Source organism: Macaca thibetana, chromosome 5 (genome assembly GCF_024542745.1).
Source record: "Macaca thibetana thibetana isolate TM-01 chromosome 5, ASM2454274v1, whole genome shotgun sequence".
Taxonomy (NCBI): Eukaryota; Metazoa; Chordata; class Mammalia; order Primates; family Cercopithecidae; genus Macaca; species Macaca thibetana.
Genome location: NC_065582.1, coordinates 173001953 through 173025242, shown reverse-complemented (window position 1 = coordinate 173025242; position 23290 = coordinate 173001953). Strand labels below are relative to the sequence as shown.

At 40.8% G+C, this 23290-nt stretch overlaps 1 long non-coding RNA gene across 1 annotated transcript in view; it reads left to right on the top strand.

The window, feature by feature from the left end:
- The first annotated feature begins 9702 nt into the window (after window positions 1-9702).
- Window positions 9703-23290, top strand: part of LOC126955283 (uncharacterized) — a 36066-nt gene continuing 22478 nt past the window's right edge. The window contains exons 1-4 of the long non-coding RNA XR_007725871.1: window positions 9703-9895; window positions 10818-10919; window positions 14555-14722; window positions 16361-16422. This is a non-coding gene — a long non-coding RNA (uncharacterized LOC126955283). The remainder of the gene's footprint in view (window positions 9896-10817; window positions 10920-14554; window positions 14723-16360; window positions 16423-23290) is intronic.

Below are 23290 nucleotides of genomic sequence, written 5' to 3'. Positions count from 1 at the left end.
CATTTCTCATGCTAATTGGTGGTCTAGACATTCTTTACAGGTTAAACCATATCAAGCACTTCCTATGAAATCTCAAGACATCCAGTTCAATTCTGGACAAAAGGCAGTTGCTCCATAGATGTAACTTTGAAATCACTACTGATTATTGTGTCTCCATAATGGAATATGGAGAAAGGATATCTTTAGGATGAAGTTATTGGATTAATACTCTAGAAGTTTGCAGTTGAAAGATGTGAGTTTGGCTTCTACTTCCTTCAATTCTTAGTTCAGTCACTATGCTCATAAGTCCTGGGGAGCCTTAGTTTCCTGCTTGATAAAGTGGTAGTTTTATTTCCTTGTCTGACTTCTTTAGTCTGAGCCGTGAACTCCCATAACACATCTGCCCAATACCGTGGTGCAGCTTCATAGGCAGTACAGGCCCTCATTAACCTGGACCTGAGGAGCTAATCCACTGCAATTTTCTCCAAGTGCTTCGCTACTGAAAGAGAGTCCAGAAAGCAGGTCACCTGTTTTCAATCTATTGTAAGTTTACGGGCAAAGGTATTGGGTTGACCTTAACCACAAAATATAATTAATGATTTGAAGTACTAGTGGAATGTTGGCCCTGCAAAAAACACCTTTCACATACATTTCCAAAAAGGCCTTTCTTATCTAAGGCCTCAAGTTTTAAATTACATCCCTCGGTCGACTTTTTATAGCCTAAACATATCTGTTAGCTACCTACTGTGTGAAAAACATGTTGCCTGGTGGGATAGGGTTGGCACTAACAATAACAACCATATTATCAATTTGTAGAGCAGATCTTTGTCAAAGTATTTTTCATGTACTGCATCATATTATTGAAAGAGAGGTGAAATGAGAGATCAAGGTTGAATTCAGGCTTTATCATGACTGAGTGACTTTAGGTTTGTTACTGTCCCCTCTTTGGGCATTAATTTTTTGATATAATTTGGGAGCTTGATTAGTTGACCCAATTTTTGATTTTCTGTGATGCTACTTTATCTTAAAGTAGAAGAAATAGCCCCTCACAAGTAAAAAGGTACAGTCTAGGGACTCAATAAAGAATTATTGAATGAACTAGAAATAGACTAATTGCTTTAAATGATAGGCTCTGGCATCATCAGGTTGTGAGCATTCAAATCTTGGCTTACCTATTTGTGTCTTGGCAAATTCCTCGATCTTTTTTTCACCATATGTAAAATGGGAATGATCACAGCACTCATTTCACAGGCAAAGAGTAAAGGCAAATAGTAAATTAGGTAATAAATGTAAGGTGCTAGAGCAGTGCCTGGTTCCTAGCAGCTGGTCAGTAAATGACTGCTGTTCCTGGTTGGTTAAGAAATTTGAAACACACTTGCATATGAAATGCAGACACTGATGTGTACCTGCGGTTTCAGTAAACCCAAATTGAATGCTAGGACCTGAAGTAGAACTTAGTGGGAAACTGGACCAGACTTAAGATTTGGAAAAAGAATCCTCTGGACCACTAGAAGAGGTTTCAGCTTTATCTGGGAAATAAGCAGATTTCCCTCTGTTTAAAGGGCAGAGGGAGAAGGGTCAGGTGAAAACTAGCTAAACATGTTGGAGCACAAGAACCAAGTGTCCGGAAAGAATTTTCTCATAAACTATTCATTCTGATAATCCCAATGGTCAAATTTATTTATTTTTTTTAAAGCTGACTTTTTTATTTTTAAAAGCATTTGTGTTTTCTTGTTCAATAGCTTGATTTCCCAGCATTTTACAAATTTGCAGGGACCTTATTGTCATCCCTGATGGACACTGGCCTTGCTATCCTTCCCATATTCTCTCCCTTAGGAAAAGGTTCCGTCATCTCACATCCAATCAAACCCCAAATCTTATAAATCTTTTTTTTTTTTTTTTTTTTTTTTTTTTTGAGACGGAGTCTCCTTCTGTCGCCCAATCTGGAGTGCAGTGGCGTGATCTTGGCTCACTGCAAGCTCCGCCTCCTGGGTTCATGCCATTCTCCTGCCTCAGCCTCCCGAGTAGCTAGGACTACAGGCGCCCCCCTGCCTCAGCCTCCCAAGTGGCTGGGACTACAGGTGCCTGCCACCACGCCTGGCTAATTTTTTGTATTTTTAGTAGAGACAGGGTTTCACCATGTTAGCCAGGATGGTCTCGATCTCCTGACCTCCTGATCCACCTGCCTCGGCCTCCCAAAGTGCTGGGATTACAGGCGTGAGCCACCACGCCCACCCCAAATCTTGTAAATCTTATCTTCCAAAAGTATTTCTATCTATCTGCTCCTCTCTTTCTCCATGTTCAGGTCAAGGTCCGTTAGCTGTCCCTGGTGCTGTTACTATGTGATAATCTCTTGCCTGTCTCTTTACCTTTGGGATGGGAGCCACTCCTCGCTGGCTTCAGAGCTTGCACTCTTAATACCTTTACTATGCAGTGGGAAAGAGCACAGTCTGGGATGGGTTTGCCCAGATTATTTTCAGGTTCCCCATATGTTTTTGAGGTAAGTTACTTAACGTGTCTGGCTCAGCTTTCTTATCTGTGAAATATAGATTATAATAACAATATGCACCTCACGATATTGTTAAGAATATTAAAAGCAATTATCTATGCTAAGCAGTTAACACAGTGACTGACTCACGGTCACCCTCAAAAATAAATATTATGGCTATTAATTTGCAGTATCACCACCACCACCATCAACATCATGATCACCATCAGGGAAAGTAAGGCTGGAATAATGGGCAAGTTCTAGATGTCATTAACATTGCTCTTAATAGGACCAGCCACTCACTGGCACATTGAGAGATTCCTGTTGAATCATTAAGACCATGAGACACCTAAAACCTAACAGATGAGAGATGTGAAAAGAACTAAGGTTACTGAGCCTGGAGCAACGCGGCCCATGTTCACATATTTATGAGTCTGTGGAAGAGGTGTTAGGAATAATAGTGTTAATAAAAATAATGTTCTAACAGTAGTTGTATGACTATTTCCACCACTACAACTATTGCTATTACCATGATGGGGAGACATTGTGAATCATCAGTTCACTCCCAGAGCTGAAGATGGAGAGCCAGTGGAAGGAAATGGTATGGAACAGACCACATTGCATCTCTATCTGGCTTAGTCTTCCCAACAACCCTACACTACTGTTTTATTATCTCTCTATTTTATGTCTCACAGAGCTGAAAATGTCAGAGCCCAAAGTGCTTCTAAGATACCATATTCTTTCCCTAGATTTTTGTTCAACATTGAAAACTCTTTCTAACAATATCACACATCCAATGTGAAATGAATGAGCTGCCTCAGGATGCCGGGAGATCCCCCACAGGAGATATTCAAGCTGAAATCAATGTGTCAGGAGATTTTAGGCATTAGAAGGAGCTGGGATGCGATGACCTTTAAGGTTCTTCTGAAGTTAAGAGTCTTAGACTTTGTGAAATACTGCCTGTGGCTGACAACCTTGGAGCATTATAGTTTTGTTTTTCTATGATATTCTATTTAAAGAGCTCTCTTTTGTCCCTTAGAAACCCCATGCCACACTTTAAACAGAACCTCCAGTTTGTGAGAACATACTTAAAAATACACTGTGTAGCTAGTTAGTAATCTTTATCTATAAATCCTCTCAATGAAATTCCAGGGCATTAATCGGCCATAAAACTCCACAGAGAGGCATTTTCCTTAGCTAAAGTCAGCATTTTCTAACTTCCTGTAAATATTCTCTCACATGAAGCGGTTAATAGGTTTCCTCATGCAGAACATTCATGGCCACCAGTGAAAAAGTTCTCTAAAAGACGGATTGCTTTCCTGTGGCCTCAGGACAAGTGTGGATCAGAATCCTTATGCTGCCTGACACCCCCAGTTAATATCAGAACTTGAAGCACTGGTTCTAGGGCCAAACGAAGATGAATCCATGAGCAGGATTCTTGCAATCCTGCTGCCTCAGCCTTCCGGGTAGCTGGGACTACAGATGTGTGCCATCACACCCAGCTATTATTTTTTTTTTTTCAGAGATGGGGTCTTGCTGTGTTGCCCAGGCTGGAATGTAGTTATCTAATTTACATTTATTACAATTATATAAAATTAAAAATTCAGCTCTTCAGTCTTACCCCAGTCACACTTCAAATACTCATTAGCCACATATGGTAAATACTCATTAGGCACACATGGCTAGTGACTACTACATTGGACAGTGCAGATCAGAATACTCGCATTGTCTCAGGAAGTTCTTTTGGACAGCATTGACCTGGTCAATAAAGGTCACGTAAATGTTAGAGCTGGGATTAAATGTTAGGCCTTCAATGTTCTTTGTACATTATCATGCTCCAGAGAAGTGTGTGATCTATAGCAGATGCTCTTGAACTCCTTAAATAGTTGATGAATGAAATGAGCGGGAACATCAGGGTGGATATGTGAGTGTTGTGAGATAGTGGGGGGTGAGCACTTGAAATAGGCCTTCTGGATGGCCCCAAATGTTAACCAAGTTCACATGGTTAATGAGTGTCAGGGTACCTGAGTAAAACTCCACAGCTCTTCTCTTTAGAATGCTACTCTGCTTCTTTCTGTGTGTTTAAAGCACAGTGAAATCCCAGAAGATTCAAAATCATTTCAGCCAAATCATGACAGATAATGCGCCCATCTACCGATCATGGAGCATCTCTGGAGCATGATAAAGTACAAAGAACATTGAAAGCCTAACATTTAATCCCAGCTGTAACGTTTAAGTGACCTTCCAGGTCAATGCTGTCCAAAAGAACTTCCTGAGACAATGCGAGTATTCTGATCTGCACTGTCCAATGTAGTAGTCACTAGCTATGTGTGACTATTGATATTAACCATGTGTGGCTAATGAGTATTAACCATGTGTGGCTAATGAGTATTTGAAGTGTGACTGGGGTAAGACTGAAGAACTGAATTTTTAATTTTATACAACTGTAATAAATGTAAATTTAAATAACTACTTTCCAGCCTACTGATTTTTTAAAAGTTATTTTCTCAATTTTGTTGAACTGATCAGTGATTATGCAGACCCCCAGCAGGGATGACTCTTGGGGGCAGTTCTCAGAACCCCTCTCTACCGGGGTCTCCTCTGAAGCAGTAGCACATGATTCTGCTGGAACCTTCCTAGTAACAGTTCTGAAGCATAGAGCAGTCTCCAAACTACATAAGAAAAGCAGACGGAATATTTAGTGCAGTTGCTGGAGCCATAAAAGAAAAAAATTAACCAAGCTTATTAGGCTCCCTGTTTCTTTTCATCCATAAAGCGAGCAATTGGCAATAAATGCCATTCTGCTTTTTAGCAGATGAACAGCCCAGTTGTGATAAATTCACCAGCGTTTTCTGGAGGAAATATATTTTACTCCAGACAGTTTTAGTAGTGAAACTATATTTTTCAAAGGAGTTGTGAGGACACTTTAGTGAGGGTTAAACTTTTTAAACCAGTGTGAGGGCTGGGCTGTAGGAGACCCAGCACACTTGGGATTTGATTTCAAAATCAGCGGAGAGGCTCGTTTTTTTGCAGCTCTTTCCCTCTCGTCAGCATGCTGGCAGAATCTCCATCTTTCACTGCCTCTATGTTTTTATTTGATCTTACATTTCATCCTGGGATTAGGGAGTATACCTATATTACTTCTGGGTTTTTAGATAAGAAAAGTAAGGCTCAGAGGTAGTAACTAGTTTGCTTGAGGTCATATACCTGGTGGGTCAGGAATCTAGGATTTGAATCCTAATACTTTACCTTTCTAGTCAGTTCATTCAATTTAGCTCTTGACTGGCAGAGTGTGAAGAAAGTACAATGGCCTAGGAGGTAGAAAACCTGGATTTCAGCTATGGTTTTGAAAACAACAAGTTCAATCACCCTGGGCAAATCATATTCCTTTCACATTATTTCTTACTCCCTGCACAGTGGCTTCTGACTTGCCTCGGACTGCTGAGTTTTCTATGACGTGGGACTTTTAGTTCTAAAACCAGGAAAATCTCAAGCAAACTTGGAAGAGTTGGTCATCCCAGTTTTGGTCTTGAACAATTTTTATTCTCTACAGTCAAGTTCTTAGACTCCTATCCTGTGTTTTCTTCCCAGCATCTCCCCTTCACTGAGGTCCGTTTGCTGATGGACACACACAGTTATTTATTTACACCTCTGCATGTCCCGGGCGGCTCTCATCCTCTCCCCCTGCCATTCATTCCCATCCCTGCTTCTCCACCTGCATTCCCTGTTAGAGTCAGTGGCACTATCATGCATCCCATTACCCAACTAGCCATTAGAAGTGGTCTTAAATGCCTCTGCTCTCTCATCTACGTCTTATCAGTCTGCAGATACTGCCAATCTGCCCTTCACAGTTTCTTCAGTCTGCCCATGTCTCTCCACCTCAGTAGCATCTGCCTTAGTTCAGACCCTCATCATCTCTTGCTTGGACCATCACTCCTGTCCTCAGACTTTCAGTATTGTTCCCTTTCCCATTGGTTCCACCCGCCATTCTTTTTGATCAAGTAACTTCAGACTTTTTCAAGAGTCTACTTTTTTGGTTGGGGGCCCAGCTCTTGGCTGTGCCACTCCAACCCTGGCTCTCCAGCCCTCCCTAAAATTCAATTCACTGTTAATATCCTTTAATACATTCCTTTTCTGTGTAAAGTGGTCACTGTCTGTTTTGGTTCCTGGCATCTGAGAACTCTAGTGAATACAACATGCAGTGATGAGTGGTGAGGTTTGTTCAAAGAAGGTCCAAAGCAGGATAAAGCTCAAGGTGGGAGACTAAGGTAAGAGTTTGTCTTCTGAACAGACATCTCAAGACCAGGAAGAGACATGTGCTTGGCACAGAAGAGCTGAGAGTACTTAGTTGACTTGAGGAGGAAAGTGTCCTTTGGGCATTTCCACATACACACAGCTGGAGTGGTGGTGGGTATTCCCACCTGAGTTACGAGTCAGGCAAGGTACTGACCTGAGCTTTGCTCTTGGTAGGTTGATGCTTTATGTTTATTCACTTAAACAGCTCTTTGGCTGGTCAACTAATGTTGCTAGCCTTCACTTCCCAAATGGCACTGAGAAACTGATAGGTATGAAGGACCTACCCTTTGTGGTGTGAAGGGAGAATTCCTATGTAGAATCAGGCTGCAGTCATTTCTGCATCCTGAGGGTCAAAGAGGGCAGTGGCAGAAATCATGCTTTTTATTATTCAGTGGGCCTTTGATCATAAAAAGTAAGCCCTCTGGGCCTACTTTGGAATGAATGAAGAGATTGATCAATTTTAGGGGATGTAAAATTGTCCTTTGTAATAAAGAATACAATTTTTTAGGTTCTTCCTGGGGATCTTAGAAACTTGGAGAGTAGATGCCAGTGAGCTGGGTGAGGATAATGGTTGGAACCTGGTTATTGGGGTTGGGGGCCACTGGTGTGAGAGAGGATCTGTTGACAGAATGCAGGTCCGAGCAACATAACAGCAGGTGTGTGTCCAGGAGAGAGATGGCTTGGGAGGGCTTGACTCATGAACCTCAGAAGCAGCAATGTCTGAGACTGAATTTCTTTTCTATCTTATGCTGTAATTTTTTTTTTCCGGTTCCTAAGCTTTCAGGAAAATCTGTCTCACATAAAAGCATTGTGTTTGAGTGCTTTGAAGAATGAAAGGGAGAGGGCTCTGTCCATGCTTGGGGTAAAGACATACAGTGACAGGGCAGGAATTAGGCAGAAGGGGCATAAATGAGATTCCCAGATAGAAACCAGAGAGGAGGCATTTGGAATAGGAGGTGAGAGGCTACCACCAAGAGTCCACACACACGGGAAATTCCGTATCACCCAATACAGTCCAGACATGTTCAGGAGGGGCCTTTCTTCCCTGCAGAAACATGCAGGATGGGGACTTGAGTAATCTAAAAATTAGAGGAAACTGAGTTTACAAGGAGGAAATTTAAGTTACATTCATGCCAGGCAGTTTGCTGATCTATTTACAAAAGGTGTATTGAGTTCCCACTATGTGTCAGATACTTTTCATATATTACTTCATGGCATCCTAGCCTAGCAGGTAAGGATGAGTGTTATGATGAACACCTGACAGATGAGGAAGCTGAGCCTTTGTGAGATGGGGTGTTAATCCTGGTCTTGCCTCCTCACTGGTGAATGGATGGATCATTTTGATAATACATGAAAAGTTGCTTGGTTGCCTCTAGGCCCTGGGAAAATGCAAGGATTTATTGCCATTTTCAGATTTTCCAAATAAGGAACCAGAGCAGAGAGAAGAATGGCAAGGGAATTGTGGCCTCTACCTGGCCCAGTCAGCTGGAGTGTTAGGACCACAGGACTCAAAGCTCATCCCACTGCTTCATCACTGCAGCTGGCTCCAATTTTATTAAGTGCTTTTCAGGCACTTTTATTGGGTGGGCCTTGGCTAGTGTGGTTTTCATTTGCAGCTGAAATGCTTGAGGCTTAAAAGTGGTCCATCCAGACCTTTCTACTTTGTATAGGCTGAATTGCATCCTCAAAAATGATACACTGAAGTCCTAACCCTTATTATCTGTGAATGTGACCTTACTTGGAAATAGGGTCTTTGCAAACATAATTGGGTTAAGAAAGATCATTAGGGTGGGCCCTAATCTAATATGGCTGGTGTCCTTTTAAAAAGAAGAGACAGAGACACACAGGGAGGATGCTGTGTTATAACAGAGGCAGAGACTGGGGTGATGCAGCTGCAAGCCAGGGAGCACCAAGGCTTGCCGGCCCCAGCCAGAACCTGGAAGAGGCAAGGCAGAATTCTATCCAGAGTTTCCAAAGGAGCATGACCTCGCCGACATCTTGATTTTGGACTTCTTCTGCTCTCCAGAACTAGGAGAGAATAACTTCTGTTGTTTTAAGCCATCCAGTTTGTGTATTTTGTCACAGTAGCCCCAGGAAACTAATATACTCTACGAAATCACCTTAGGATGACGTGCTCAGCGCTTGAATCTCTCATGCATGCTCTGGAAAGGTCATTCTCATTCATTCATTCATTCATTCATGTGCATGGCTGTTCTGGGCGTTTTGTAAGAAATACAAACCTAATTCATGTTATCAAGTTAACTTCAATCTGGGGAAACAAGAAATTTGCAGCAAGAGGTAGATTAAATACTGTGGCAAATAGAATGAGTCTCTGGGCCAGTCCTTAGCACTTGGTGGGTGTTCGGTATCACAAGGTATTATTGTAAGTAACGACAGGTGAAGTGGTGGACCTATTACAGTCAGTAGAATCATACTGGTTGTGTGAGGGTGTCATCCTCTCCAATCTCTACTCACTGCCTCTCCCAGAGAGTCTTCCGCTTCTCTCACTCCAGTGTTCTAACACATTCTCCTATTTATTTTCTTCATGGCTTGTAACAGTCCCTGAAATGATCCTATGTGTTTATTTCCTTATTTACAGTAGGCCTTCTCCACCTTGGCACTGTTGATATTTTGGACCAGACAATTCTTTGTAGTTGGGGCTGTCCTGTGAGTTGTAGAACGTTTCACAGCATCTTTGGCCTCTACCCACTAGATGCCAGCAGCACTCCTCCCAGGCATAACAATAAAATATGTTTCCAGACTTTGACAAATGTTCCCTGAGGGGAAGAATTACACTGGTTGAGAGGCACTGATTTTAAGTGTGAGTCTTGAAGCAGGAATTGTCTGTCTTGTTCTCTTTTGTCTCCCCCGCGCCTGGAATAGTGTGCTTATACAGTGTCACTAAGTAAATGTGCGTTGGCAGGTAGACTGAAGAGCTAGTGCAGAGCTAAGTTTGCTGTTTTGTGGGAACTCAAAGGAGAAGTACCCTCTGGTTGGAAAACACCCCAGGAGAGGCAGCTTCAAGGAGCTGGCATGTGGATGAAAATGTTTAGCATGAGCAAGCTTTATCCTGGTCAGGGGCAGGCAGTGGGCATTCCAGGCAGAGGGAGTGGCCCTGGAAAAAGGGAGAAGGTAAGATGGGCTATGGGATGTTGGTGTAATGTTGCGGTGGTGAGGCTGGGGGTAAGAGGACCAGCTCAGAGAGGCTGCAGGAACATTGGGATGGAGTCCTAAGGGCCTGGAAGAAGGTGGTGGCAAAGAGATAGAGTTGTACTTGAAGATGTCTGATGAGTAAGAGAAAGTTTCTCTGGAGTCATTAATATGCCTGATTATTCCCTTGATTTATGCTCTTCACTGACAGATTAGTGTTTCATGAAATGCTATTACCCCTATAGCTCATATTTCTCTGGGTTTACTTTTACTCAGTAACTATCACTTCTGATTATTCTTACATTAATTGTACATAACACTGTGTTGCTTTAAATATATTATTTTAAAACATTTTGTTTTGCAATTCACTTTACGGTTAGAAATTCTGTAGACAGTGGTCATAAATCTCCCTTGAAAGAAAATGGAAGTTGTCTGTTTTAATTTTCTATCAATTCCTTACTGCTTGGGAAAAAATAATAGGGGACAGAAAAAACCCCCCACAAAAACCCTTTTTTAAGCACTTGCAATTGTCCATGTCTTACTTCTACTAGTGGATTGCTGTTTTTAAGCTGAATAGATTACTTTCGAAATGCATGTGTATGAGATTAGGGTTTGAAGATGTTTTGAATAGAAATAGCATTTAATTTTGAGATGTGACCAAAAAGGTGGCAGCAATGAGACTGAAGAAATAGCACAGACTCTGGATCAGACAGATTTAGCTAGAATTCTGGCTCCTGTGCTTACTGGTTCTGTGATCCTGAGCAAGTTTCTTTCAGTCTTTTCTATTTATTTTGTTTTACCAGTACAATGGCAGGGGAGTGTAACTGGCCAGCCCTCAAACTTAGTGCCATAAAAGATCAACAACAAACAGTTATTTTGTACACAATTATTTTCTTTTGGGCAGGGCTCAATGGACATGGCTTGTTTCTGCTTCTCATGGCAACAGATATAGTCATGAGATTGAAGCTGGAGGACGCGTTTCCAAGGTGACTCGATCTCCTAGCTGGTGAGTTGATGCTGACTGTTGGCAAGGAGTTCAGTGGAGTCCATGTGGTCACCCCAGCTTGGTGGTCTCAGAGTAGTTGTTACTGGTGGAGGGTGTCCAGGTTCTTGGCATTTTGAACAAGGAATTGGACAAAATGCACAAACAAAGCAATGAAAAAAAGCGTAGATTTACTGAAATGAAAGAACACTACAGAGAGTGGGAGCAGGCTTGAGCCAGTGGCTCAAGAGCCCTGGTTACAGACATTTTTTGGTATTTAAATATCCTCTAGAAGGTTCCCATTGGGTACTTGGTCTACACCCTATGTAAATGAAGTAGTGGACTGTCATCAGTCTGAATGATTATGGCAAGTGATCAATCCGAGGCTGAAGTGAAGTTACAAAGTTATTCCCGATGCAAACGTCTGATTGGCTACCAAAAGTGACCAATCAGAGGCTGAAGTAAAGTTACAAAGTTATACTCCTGTGGAAATGAAGACTTGGCCTGAAATCAGTCTGATTGGCTGCAGGAGGGGACCAATCAGAGGCACTTTCAATTTTTCATCTGCCAGGCAGAAAAGGTGGGGTGGCGGTGAGATACAAAAGGAGTAGCCTCTGGTTCTTTAGTTACTTGTGCATGAAAAGTTGGGGTTTTCCTTCTGATTTAGTTCTAGGAAGTCAGCATGAATCTGCCTTAGGTTTCCTGCCTCCAGACCCTACTCTCCTGCCTTAGTTGGACCACTTGTATAGTCTGGCTTTCCCCAGAATAAGTGTCCCAGGAAAACTTATCAGAAGCTATATGGCTTTCTATGACCTAACCTCAGAAGTCAAATAGCAACAGTTCTAACATATTCTTTGAAAAACAAAACAAAACAAAAAAACTTAAGAAAAATAAAAAACAGCCAGTTTCAATTTTTTTTTTTTGGAGGTGGGGTCACACTCTGGTCCATGCTAGAGTGCAGTGAAGTGATCCTAGCTCACTGCAGTCTCAAACTGGGCTAAATGATCCTCCCTTTACAGCCTCCCGAGTAGCTGGGAACACAGACATGCACCACCATGCCCAGCTAATTTTGTTTTTAGAAGGTAGATACTAGTGACATCAACAGAAAAGTAACTAAATAAACTATAGTACATATCCATACTAAAAAAAACACACATATATAATAAAAAGACACACAAGCTTTTAACAGGGATTACTTCTGGGGAGTACAGCTGAGAAATCACCTTAGAACTTTAGTTTTAATTTTTAACCATGACCATATATTACTTTCATAATAATGATAAAAAAGTAAGAGATAAACTTATATGGAAAGGAGTCCAAGAGATAGATAGAAAGGAGTCCAAGAGATAGTGGGAAGATAGAAAAGTAAAACATACCATTGAAAAGTAGAGATGAAGATCTCATTATGTTTCCCAGGCTGGTCTTGAACTTCTGGCCTCAAGTGATCCTCCCACCTTGGCCTCCCAAAATGCTGGGATTAGTTCTATCTTTGAAGTTCAAACTCTTTCTTTTGTACTAAAAGGTTCCTCATTCATCCTGTTATATCCAGATACTTAGAAGTCATCCCTGATACCTCCCTCTGCCTCACACTGCCATCTTTGAACTGCAATATTTGTTTCTTTGCCCCCACCTTGTCCTTTCTTCCATCACTTCTCCACATTATAGCATCTACTTAAAAGCAAATCTGGTCCTTTAATCACGACATCATAAAGCACACCAGGGGCTTCTGGCTCTCATTAGGATTAAGACCAAAATCTTGAGAGGACCTACATGGAGGGATCTGGCTCCCCTCTGTCTCTCAGCCTCATCTTGTATGATAGTTCCTCTGCAGCCCCTCCCTCCGGGCTTCTGCCGGGCTGGAACTCTTTCACTTCCTGAACTCCTAGACAGAACTCCATTTGATTTTGCCACAGAGCCCTTCCATATACTATTGCCTCAGCCTAGATGCTGTTTGTCTTGAGCTCTACAACTAGACCAGTTACTCCTATTCATTGCTTTTTTGGCTTTAATACTTAACATGGGATGGTGTGGGCTGAACTATCAAAAACCTAACTTAAACTGGCTTACATAAGAATATGCACTATCTGACATAACAGTAAGCCCAGGGGTAGAAGGACTACCTAGTTGGTTGTTTCAGTGGCTCAACAATGTCACTGAATTGTTTCTGTAACCAAATTCTTTGGGTTTTTCCATGATTTGCTCCTTACATTACCTTCAGCCTAAAGCAGGTAATCCTCCTGCTCACAATATGGCTGCCAGCAGCAACGGAGCCATTATGCATCCTTGTTTCCATCTCCTTCAACCATGGAATATAAATGCATTACTTCAGTATAATTGGACCAACATGGTTCATGTACCCAATCTATCCTCAGACCCATAAATTGCCAGGGAAGTCTCATGGTGTGATTGACTTAGGCTAATCAGAATTCACCAGTAGAGGTGTAAAGGTATTAGTGTCTCCTGAATCATATGATAATGTGGAGAGGAAATGGACTTCTAAATAAAATCTGGGTAATATTAGGAAGGAGAGAGTGGGAAATGAATGCCCAGAAGGAAGAAATAGTGCCTACTAAAATAGCTCTCTGCATCTTCTTGGTGGCAGTTGCCTGAAGTTGTGATTTTTAGAACATTTTAATTGTGGTAAAATTAAATGTTATATGGTAAAACACATATAGCTTAAAATTTACCATCTTAGCTGTTTTTAAGTGTACAATGCAGTGACATTAAGTAAATTCACATGATTCTGCCACCATCACCACCACCATTCATACCTATGGAAGGCTGGACATCTTGTAAAACCAAAACTCTGTATTTACTAAATAATGTTCTCATTCCTCTCCAGCCCCTGGTCATGACCATTCCGCTTTCTGTCTTGATGAGCTTGACTACCCTAAACACTTGATATAAGTAGAATCATACAGTGTTTGTCCTTTTGTGACTGACTTATTTCACTTGGCATAATGTACCCAAAGTTCATCCATGTTGTAGCATATGTCAGAGTGTCCTTCTCTTTTAAGGCAAAATAATATTCCATTGTATGTTATGCACATTCCATGTATGTTATACCACATTGTGTTTATCCTTTCATCTCGGATGAACACTCAGGTTGCTTCTGCGTTTTGGCTATTGGGAATAATGCTGCTATGGACCTAGGTTGTAATTTACAGGTATTCATTGGTGTTTACAATATATATTCTGTTTCCCTAGGTCTCCCCATGCTGTGAGCTCCACCAGGCAGTAGATGTATCTTTTGTTTATCCTCAGCAGTGCCTCTGTAAACCCAAGACAATGCCCAGCAGAGTATAGACACTCAAATATTTGTTGATGGAGTGAACAAACATTTAATTTGGGATGAATTTCAAATAACCTTACTTCTCCATGATCATATTTTCTTTTTTTAAAAAAACCTCATAATTATTTGGAAATATATGTGAATGTATAACTGGGAGCATACTCAGAAAAAAAAGAAGCTTTACTAAACCAAAATACTCTAACCAGGGGCTATTTACCTGTTTTTGATCATTTGCAGCAATCATACTTTGATTTTTATGGTTGAGTAGGAGTTTAGGAATTTATAATGAATTTAAACTCAGAATTTTGTGAAGATGATACAGGGACTGGAATGGAAATTCTACATTTTGTTTTACTTTAACTTTCAGCACAAGGGTCCTGTAGTTCTGATGTCAACTCTGAGCCCTCTTCATTAGGACACTGGGAAGAAGCTGTAGCCAGTTCCATGAAGAAAACCATTGACTCGGAGTGGTTTCTTCTTCACTTTGAGCCAAGTTCAGTGGTACTTTTGTCTAATGAGATTCATTCTGAGGTTGGTGAGTGTTTGAAAAATTATTACGGAAAATTTCAAGCATATAAACAAGTAGAGATAATAATATAGTAAATTCCCTTATACCGATAATCCAATTCCAACAATTACCAATTCAGGGCCAGTATTATGTTATCTGCATCTTCATTCACTTCCTCCTTCCCCTTGGATTATTTAGGAGCAACTTCTAGACATTATATCATTTAATCTATAAGAATTTCACCATGTATTTTATAGGCAAGTACTCTTTATGGAAATACAATGACAATACTATTTTTATATCTAAATAATTAAAAATAATTACTTATAATAATGAAATATTGAGTCAATGTTCAAATTTTCCTAATTATTTTATATTTTTAGTAGTTTTTATCAGTAGCCAAATAAGTTTTATGTATTGCAATTGTTGGATGTGCCTCCAGTCTTTTAAAGTCTCTTCTCCTTTTCCCTCTGTTTTTGTTGTTGTTGTTGTTGTTGTTTTGTTTTTTTAAATATTTCCCCTTAGAACTTATTTGTTGGGAAAAAAACAAAAAAACAAAACAAAAAAACTACTCATTTGGGCTGCAATCTTTCCCATACTCTGGATTTTGCTGATTGCATCGTTGTGGCATTGTTTAACATGTTCCTCTGCAACTCTGTTTCCTGCAAATTGGTAGTTAAATCTTGAAGCTTCATAGATCCAGACTGAAGTTTATAGCAAGAATACCTCAATCTTTAGATGGTGGTTTATTTTTCCATTGTGTATAATGGACTCTCTTTTTGTGATGATAGTAGCCATTCATGGCCATTCTTTGATCCATTATTTTACTAAGGTTCACAAAATGTGAATATCTAATTTTATCTTTTTTTTTTTTTTTTAGACGGAGTTTCTCTCTTATTGCCCAGGCTGCAGTGCAATGGCATGATCTTGGCTCACCACAACCTCCGCCTCCTGGGTTCAAGCTATTCTCCTGCCTCAGCCTTCCGAGTAGCTGGAACTACAGGCATGCACCATCATGCCTGGCTAATTTTGTATTTTTAGTAGAGATGGGGTTTCTCCATGTTGGTCAGGCTGGTCTTGAACTCCTGACTTCAGTTGATCCGCCCACCTTGGCCTCCCAAAGTGCTGGGATTACAGTCTGAGCCATGGTGCCTGCCAGTTTTTTTAACGTTGGAATACTTCTGTGAAGACAACCCCCCTCAATAATCCATTGACTACCCTCAGGTATATTTGATATAGAAAAAACAGAATTAATGCTTATATTTTACTTTTATTTACTAATTTTTAAACCTTTAAAAGTTACAATGAGATTTTTTCCCTACCCTTTTTGCTTTATCCCTTTATTTTTTCTTTCTTCTTTTTTCTTCTTTCTTTCCTTCCATCTCTGACCTCCTCTCTCCTCTCTTTCTTTCTCATTAGCTCATTCAAACATATTATTAACTATATTTATAACAAAAATATCTTAACACATTTAACTACATTTAACTAATAATTACATTTAATTACACTTAACTAATAATTTAAATGTATTTGATGGGCTTCAGTAGGATTTGTTACTTTTAAATTTTAGAACACTTTTTTCTATTTGAAGAAAATCTTTACATACCACTCCTTGAGTAACACTTTCTTTAAATGTCAATTCTTTGTCAATTGGTTTTTATCCAGACTGTGCCTGCAATACGCTAATGAAGATACACAGAAACAAATCTTCTGAATGAGGCTTCCAAGTAAGCAAAAGCTTTTCTGATAAAAAAAAAAAAAAAAAAAAAGAGAGAGAGAGAGAGACAGATTCAGTTGATTGATGCTTTCTGCCCTTTATCTTTCTTCTTCCTCCATGGCATGTGAGTGCAATGGCTAGAGGGGTAACAGAGATGATACCCCAAAGGGGATGAATGCTGAGATGCTCCCTCAGATGGTGGAATAGAAATTGAATGGAACCCAGTTCCTTTATGATCCCCTTCAAGAATTGTTCCATCTCAAGATTACCCAAATTCTAGTTACGTAAGAAAATCCCCAAGTTTTTTTGAGCCACGATTTATTGGCATTTTTGATACTTGCAGCCACATGTCTTCACTGATATGTTTGTCCAAAGTCATGTTCACAATAAGTGAGAGAGGTTGGTTTCAAATTTAGGCTTCTTAATATCTAAAACTTGTGATTTTACTAAATAATATAAAGAACCGTGGGCAAAGAATACAACTGGATACTTCTGTATAGAGAACCCTCTGATTAACTCTTTAATGACCCTCAGATATGCTTTGTACAGAGAAGGCAGCATAAATGACTGATTGGTAAGCCAACTTCCCCATGTCCAAGGCTGCATGGTTCCCTAAGAGCCCAGGATTAACCTACGTTATCAGCTTCTCCTCAGGCAGGGAATGAGATGCTTCTGGCCTTGTGTAATGAGCTGATGAAATATACAAGCTGTCTCTTGCTTCTTGTCAAATGATTTCCAACCTTTCTATACCAAGGAGTCCTTTTTTCTTAACTCTTTGCAAAGTAAAACAGGTTTTGAAAGATTTTTGTCTAAAGCAACTACACTTAACAATAAATATTGAATTACTTCCCTCTCTAAATTTAATCAAATGCGCATATAGTCTCTAATCATAGTTTCCAATCTCCATGTCCAGGGTTAGTTCCTTGAGTTGGTTCTAATTTCAGAAAAGAATAAGAATACTTTGGTTCACATGTGTATCCTCAATGTCTGTCAGTATTTTAAGGATAATAGTAATGTCCCATAGATTCCTGGGTTGTCTTTGAAACGTTCTGTGGGTCTGGGGACTCTGCTGGGGACCCAGGCTGGGCATCCCTGCTCTAGAGTTTGATGGTCCATATTCCAGGAAGCTGGGTGGTTGTCCCACAAGAAAAGGTTGTAGAAGAGCCTTCTAGGCAGAAGATAGGGTTGATTCTGCTCTGGGTTCCTCTTAGTGCCCCATGTTACTTTTTAGCAAGGCTGATCCCATGATAGCCCTGGTTGTGCCAGGCCTATTTGGCTCCTCATGCTCATGCCTCCCACTTGGACTCAAGCCAGACCTGGATCCTGAAAGCCCAATCATGGAGTATTTTAGGAGCCCCATCCACAAAGGTAAGCAGGATCTAGAATTGGTCGTGCTTGGGTATCCAGCCTGCCCACTTTGTGCCCTGTGGATTGCTCTGTAGCTTTCCCCTCCTGCCCTTCTTATGCTAATCATGTTCATGATGGTTGAGTTCTGTTGGAAAAACATTTACTGAGCTCCTGCCATGATCCAGCATAGCACTAGATGCCAATCTATAAAGATGAGTAAGGTCCCATGTTTATCATCGAGCCTCTGCCTTGATTTCTGGTTGGTATTCAGGTTTCCCTCATTTAAAACTTAATGTAGAAGGATTTGTGAGATATGGCATAGTTCATGCCAGCCTCCCTCTACCTTCTACCTGAGTTAGACCCCTCTTGTTCTACCCCCAGCTGCTGATGGGATCCTGATACAGCCCGGGTAGATTATCTACCATCTCAACATTGTAGATCCTACCTTTCTGCAGAGTGGGGCCCTGTTGCCACATCCTTCCCACCAGATTGAGTTCCTATGTTTCCCTCTCCTATGTGACTGTCTCTCCCATTAAAATATGCACTTCTAGAGGGCAGGGACTGTGTTCATCTTGGTATCCCAGCACCATGCCCAGAGCACAGTGAATAGTAGGTACTGGTAACTGTTTGTTGAATGATGAATGGTGAGTGCTGCATGTAGAGGGCAGATGAGGAGCTAGGCCCCTGAGAAGTCTGGAAATGGTGTAGGTTGGCCACTAAAGATGACCGTGATGTCACCTGGGGTTGTGATATGGGATGAAGGGAAGACTGTGGACCAGATGCCACTGTCATCATCAGGCTATCACGAGAGTGAGTACTAGTCAGGTGGTGGTTAGGGAAAGCAGCGACGGGGTGGAGGTCAGTGTAGTTGAAGGACCTGAGACTCAAGAGAGAGAGGAACTTTGACATAGGCAGCTGGGACTGGCACTGCGGGCCAGCATGCTGAGAGCAACTCTGAAGAACATGGAAGGACAGATTGAGAACAGGCTGACTCCACGTGACAGGACTGCAAAGGAATCAGGTTGCCAGGGAAGAGCTGGTTCTCAGAAAGGCCAGGACATGGTGGGGAGACTCAGGAGGAGGTTGGGGGTATATGGTATTGGTGAACCACATGGCAAAGGTATATGGATGAGCACCTTAGTGAGATGAGACTCCGGGATGGCTGCCCACCCCGTCTCATGCATTCTCCTCCTCCACTGAGTCTCCGCTCGCTTCATGTGAGGGTTGATGGCTTTGGCTTTGCTCCAACTTCCTGCATCTTCTCTGACTGTGTCCTGACTTTGACCATGAGCCTTGTCCTTGACAACTGCCTTGTCTCAGGTCCTGGACTGCTACCACCCCTCCCTCCTCTGAGGAAACCAGACCTGAGCAGGCAGCTCCTGCAGCTTTTCACCTCGACTTATCTCCCCAGCCAGAGCTTTTGCTTAATTTGCTTACTGACATTTCACACTGATATGCGGGGACTCATCAATCGAGTTCCAAGCATATGCATGACTCACATGCATTTGAAGAGTATGTGGAGGAGGGAGGGAAAAAATGAGAGACAGAGGATTTTAGTCATGTAAGTCATGAAAGAGCCTACCAGGCTTGCTTTGGTTTTGTTTGTTTTAGAAAATGACTGGAGGCCATAATGTTTGAACTTTTTTATTGTGAAGTCTGCTGAGAATTCAAGCAGGGCCAAACCCCCGAGACTTCTCTTTCTTCAGTTCCTGAGACAGAAAGGATGAGTCTGAATCTTATTAAGCAGATCCCCAGGACTTGGATTGAAAGAAATATGAAAACACAATTTTGTGTTCAAGCCTGGGAAGGAAAAATAACTTCAGAGTGAGCCAGACATATTTTGGAATTCCTTCAGCATCTACACAGCAGGACCTACACAGCATAAAACTGTGAAAGTTTGTGAGTGTGTGTGTGTGGTGTGTGGTGTGTGTGTGTATGAGAGAGACAGAGAGAGAGAGAGAGAGAGAGAGTATGTGGTCATCTTCTGGCTGGAAAATTGCTTCCAAAATTTGCACAAGGAGACAATTTCTTTTTTACCAAACTGATAAAAATGTATCACATAGCCTTTAAAGATGGAACTTACTTTTTGTGAAATTGACACATTTGCTTACCCCTTGTTCCTGCCAGGAAAGTGCTTCCTTCCACTAGCATGTGAATCCTACAGGTTCTTAGTGTGTGGCCAGGTCTGCCTTGTTTCCTCCAGCTCACAGAGCATTCTCTGTCTCTTGAGAACCCCCACAGCCTTTGTCACTTAGTCAAACATAGGTTGCTATAGCAAAGTACCGTAAATTGGGTGGCTTATATACAACAGAAACTTGTTTCTCACAATTCTGGAGACTGGAAGTCTCAAATCAGGGTGACAGCATCGTCAGGTTATGGTGAGGGTCTTCTTCCAGGTTGCAGACGGCTCACTTCTCTCTGTGTCTTCACATAGTAGAAAGAGGGTGAGAGGATTCTATCATCACCTAGAGGGTAAATATTTCAACATATAATTTATAATAAACACTCAGTCTATTTTCAGGTTGCTTCTGGCTTTCTCAAGCCTGACTTTCCTCATAGCTGTGATTTTCTTATTGCTTTCCCTTAAACACAAGTCAGGTCTGTCCTTTAATTCTCTGTAATGCAGTTTATAAAACACTATTGAAGACTTGTGGAATGAGAAAGGAATGACAATGCAGACAAGTATTACCAGATACAGTTGCTCCTAGCATCCTCAACTCTTGCCTGTCTCCCAGTTGTGATGCCCAGCATAGTGCCTGTATGGTTTGGCTGTGTCCCCACCCAAAATCTCATCTTGAATTATAATCCCCATAATTCCCACGTGTAAAGGGCAAGACCAGGTGGAGGTAACTGGGTCATGGGAGCAGTTTCTCCCATGCTGTTTTTATGAGAGAGTCTCGTGAGATCTGATGGTTTTATAAGCGTCTGGCATTTTCTCCTGCTTGCACTCACTTCATCCTGCCGTCCTGTGAAGAAGGTGCCTGCTTCTTCTTTGCCTTCTGCCATGATTGTAAGTTTCCCGAGGCCTCCCCAGCCATGTGCAACTGTGAGTCGATTAAAACTCTTTCCTTTATAAATTACCCAGTCTCAGGTATTTCTTCATAGCAGTGTGAGAATAGACTAATACAGCACCCGTAGAGGGAGGAGGCTAAATACGTGCGTTTCTCCTAATCTAGATTCAGGCCCTTGGCTTTCTAGAGACCTTAAGAGAGAATAACCAAGGTTCCCTCTAAACCCCGGGCCTGGTCTGGCCACCCATTAACAGATCTTACAGACACAACTGAATTTTTATTGGTTTAGGTATCTCTGTTTCAAAAGGGGTTCTTATTTTACATTTGTCTAATTAAAATGCCCTGTAAGTGTTTTTTTCCTAAACAAAGCCTCTCTCTTCCCTCATAGAGGAATCTGAGCCTCCTCCTTGGAAGAAACAGAAGAATCGTTGGCAGCTTTCAAATGTCAGGGGCACGCTTCTAACTGTCAAGATTTCAAAACATGTGTACATGTAGTTGCAGCTAGATAATGCCAGAGAACATTAACTATCTTCTCCTTCTCTCATCCTTATGTAGCTATTAACATTTTGTGTTAGTTTGGTACATTATTCTTAAAACTTCTGAGCCAGTATGGTATAATTATTAACTGAAATCTGTAGTTTTCATAAAGGTTCAGTTTTTGTGTAGTGCAGTTCTATGGGCTTTGACCAATACATATTTTCAACTATCCACCATTACAGTATATAGAACAATTTCATTGCCCTAAAAATCCCCTGTCCTCCACTTCTTCCTTGCTCTTAAATTCTGAAACCCCTAGCAACCATTTATTTATTTGCTATCTATATAGTTTTGTCTTTTCCAGAATGTAATAGAGTTGCAATCATACAGCCTTTTCTGACTCACTTCTTTTATCTAACAAATACTTTTGAGGTTCCTCCATGTCTTTTCATGGCTTGATAACTCATTTCCCTTTATCACTGAATAATATTCCATTTTATGGATGTACCATGGTTTATTTATTCATTTGCCTGTTGGAGACAACTTGCATGCTTCTAGTTTTTGGTAATGATAAATAAAGCTGCTATAAACATTCATGTACAAGTTTTTGTGTGGATGTAAGCTTTCAGCTCATTTGGGTAAATACCCAGGAAACATGAGTCCTGGATTATATGGTAAGAATATCTCTTGTTTTGTAAGAAACTGCCAAATTGTCTTCCAAAGTGGCTATATCATTTTGCATTTCCACCAGCAATAAATAGCAATAAATGAGAGTTCATATTGCACCTTATTTGCATTTGGTATTTTACATTTTAGCTATTCTTATAAACGTATAATAGGAACTTACGTGGTTGCTCCTAGTGTTTTAATTTGTAATTCCCTAATATGCTTACTAAACCTATGCTTATTTGTCATTTGTACATGTTCTTTTGTAAGGTGTCTGTTCAGATCTCTTATCCCCCCCCCTTTTTTTAATTGGGTAGTTTGTCTTCTCATTCTTAAGATTTAAGATTTCTTTGTATATTTTTGGCTACAAGACGCTTATCAGATATGTGTTTTGTAAACATTTTCTCAGTCTGTGGCTCATATTTCCATTCTCTTAACAGTTTATTTTGCAAAGCAGAAGTTTTAAATTTTAATGAAGTCCAGTTTGTTCATTTTTCTCTTTCATAGATTGTGCTGCTCATGTTGTATCTAAAAATTCATCACCAAACTTAAGGTCACGTCAATACTTTTCTTTTTTTTATTTATTATTATTATACTTTAAGTTCTAGGGTACATGTGCACAACATGCAGTTTTGTTACATATGTATACATGTGCCATGTTGGTGTGCTGCACCCATTAACTCGTCATTTACATCAGGTATATCTGCTAAAGCTATCCCTTCCCCCTCCCCCCTCCCCACAACAGGACATGGTGTGTGATGTTCCCCTTCCTGTGTCCAATTGATCTCATTGTTCAATTCCCACCTACGAGTGAGAATATGCGGTATTTGGGTTTCTGTTCTTGCGATAGTTTGCTGAGAATGATGGTTTCCAACTGTATCCATGTCCCTACAAAGGACACAAACTCATCCTTTTTTATGGCTGCATAGTATTCCATGGTGTATATGTGCCACATTTTCTTCATCCAGTCTGTCACTGATGGACATTTAGGTTGATTCCAAGTCTTTGCATTGTGAATAGTGATGCAATAAACATACGTGTGCATGTGTCTTTATAGCAGCATGACTTATAATCCTTTGGGTATATCCCCAGTAATGGGATGGCTGGGTCAAATGATATTTCTAGTTCTAGATCACTGAGGAATTGATATTTCTAGTTCTAGATCCTTGAGGAATTGCCACACTGTTTTCCACAATGGTTGAACTAGTTGACAGTCCCACCAACAGTGTAAAAGTGTTCCATTTCTCCACATCCTCTCCAGCACCTGTTTTTTCCTGATTTTTTGATGATTGCCATTCTAACTGGTGTGAGATGGTATCTCATTGTGGTTTTGATTTGCATTTCTCTGATGACGAGTGATGATGAGCATTTTTTCAT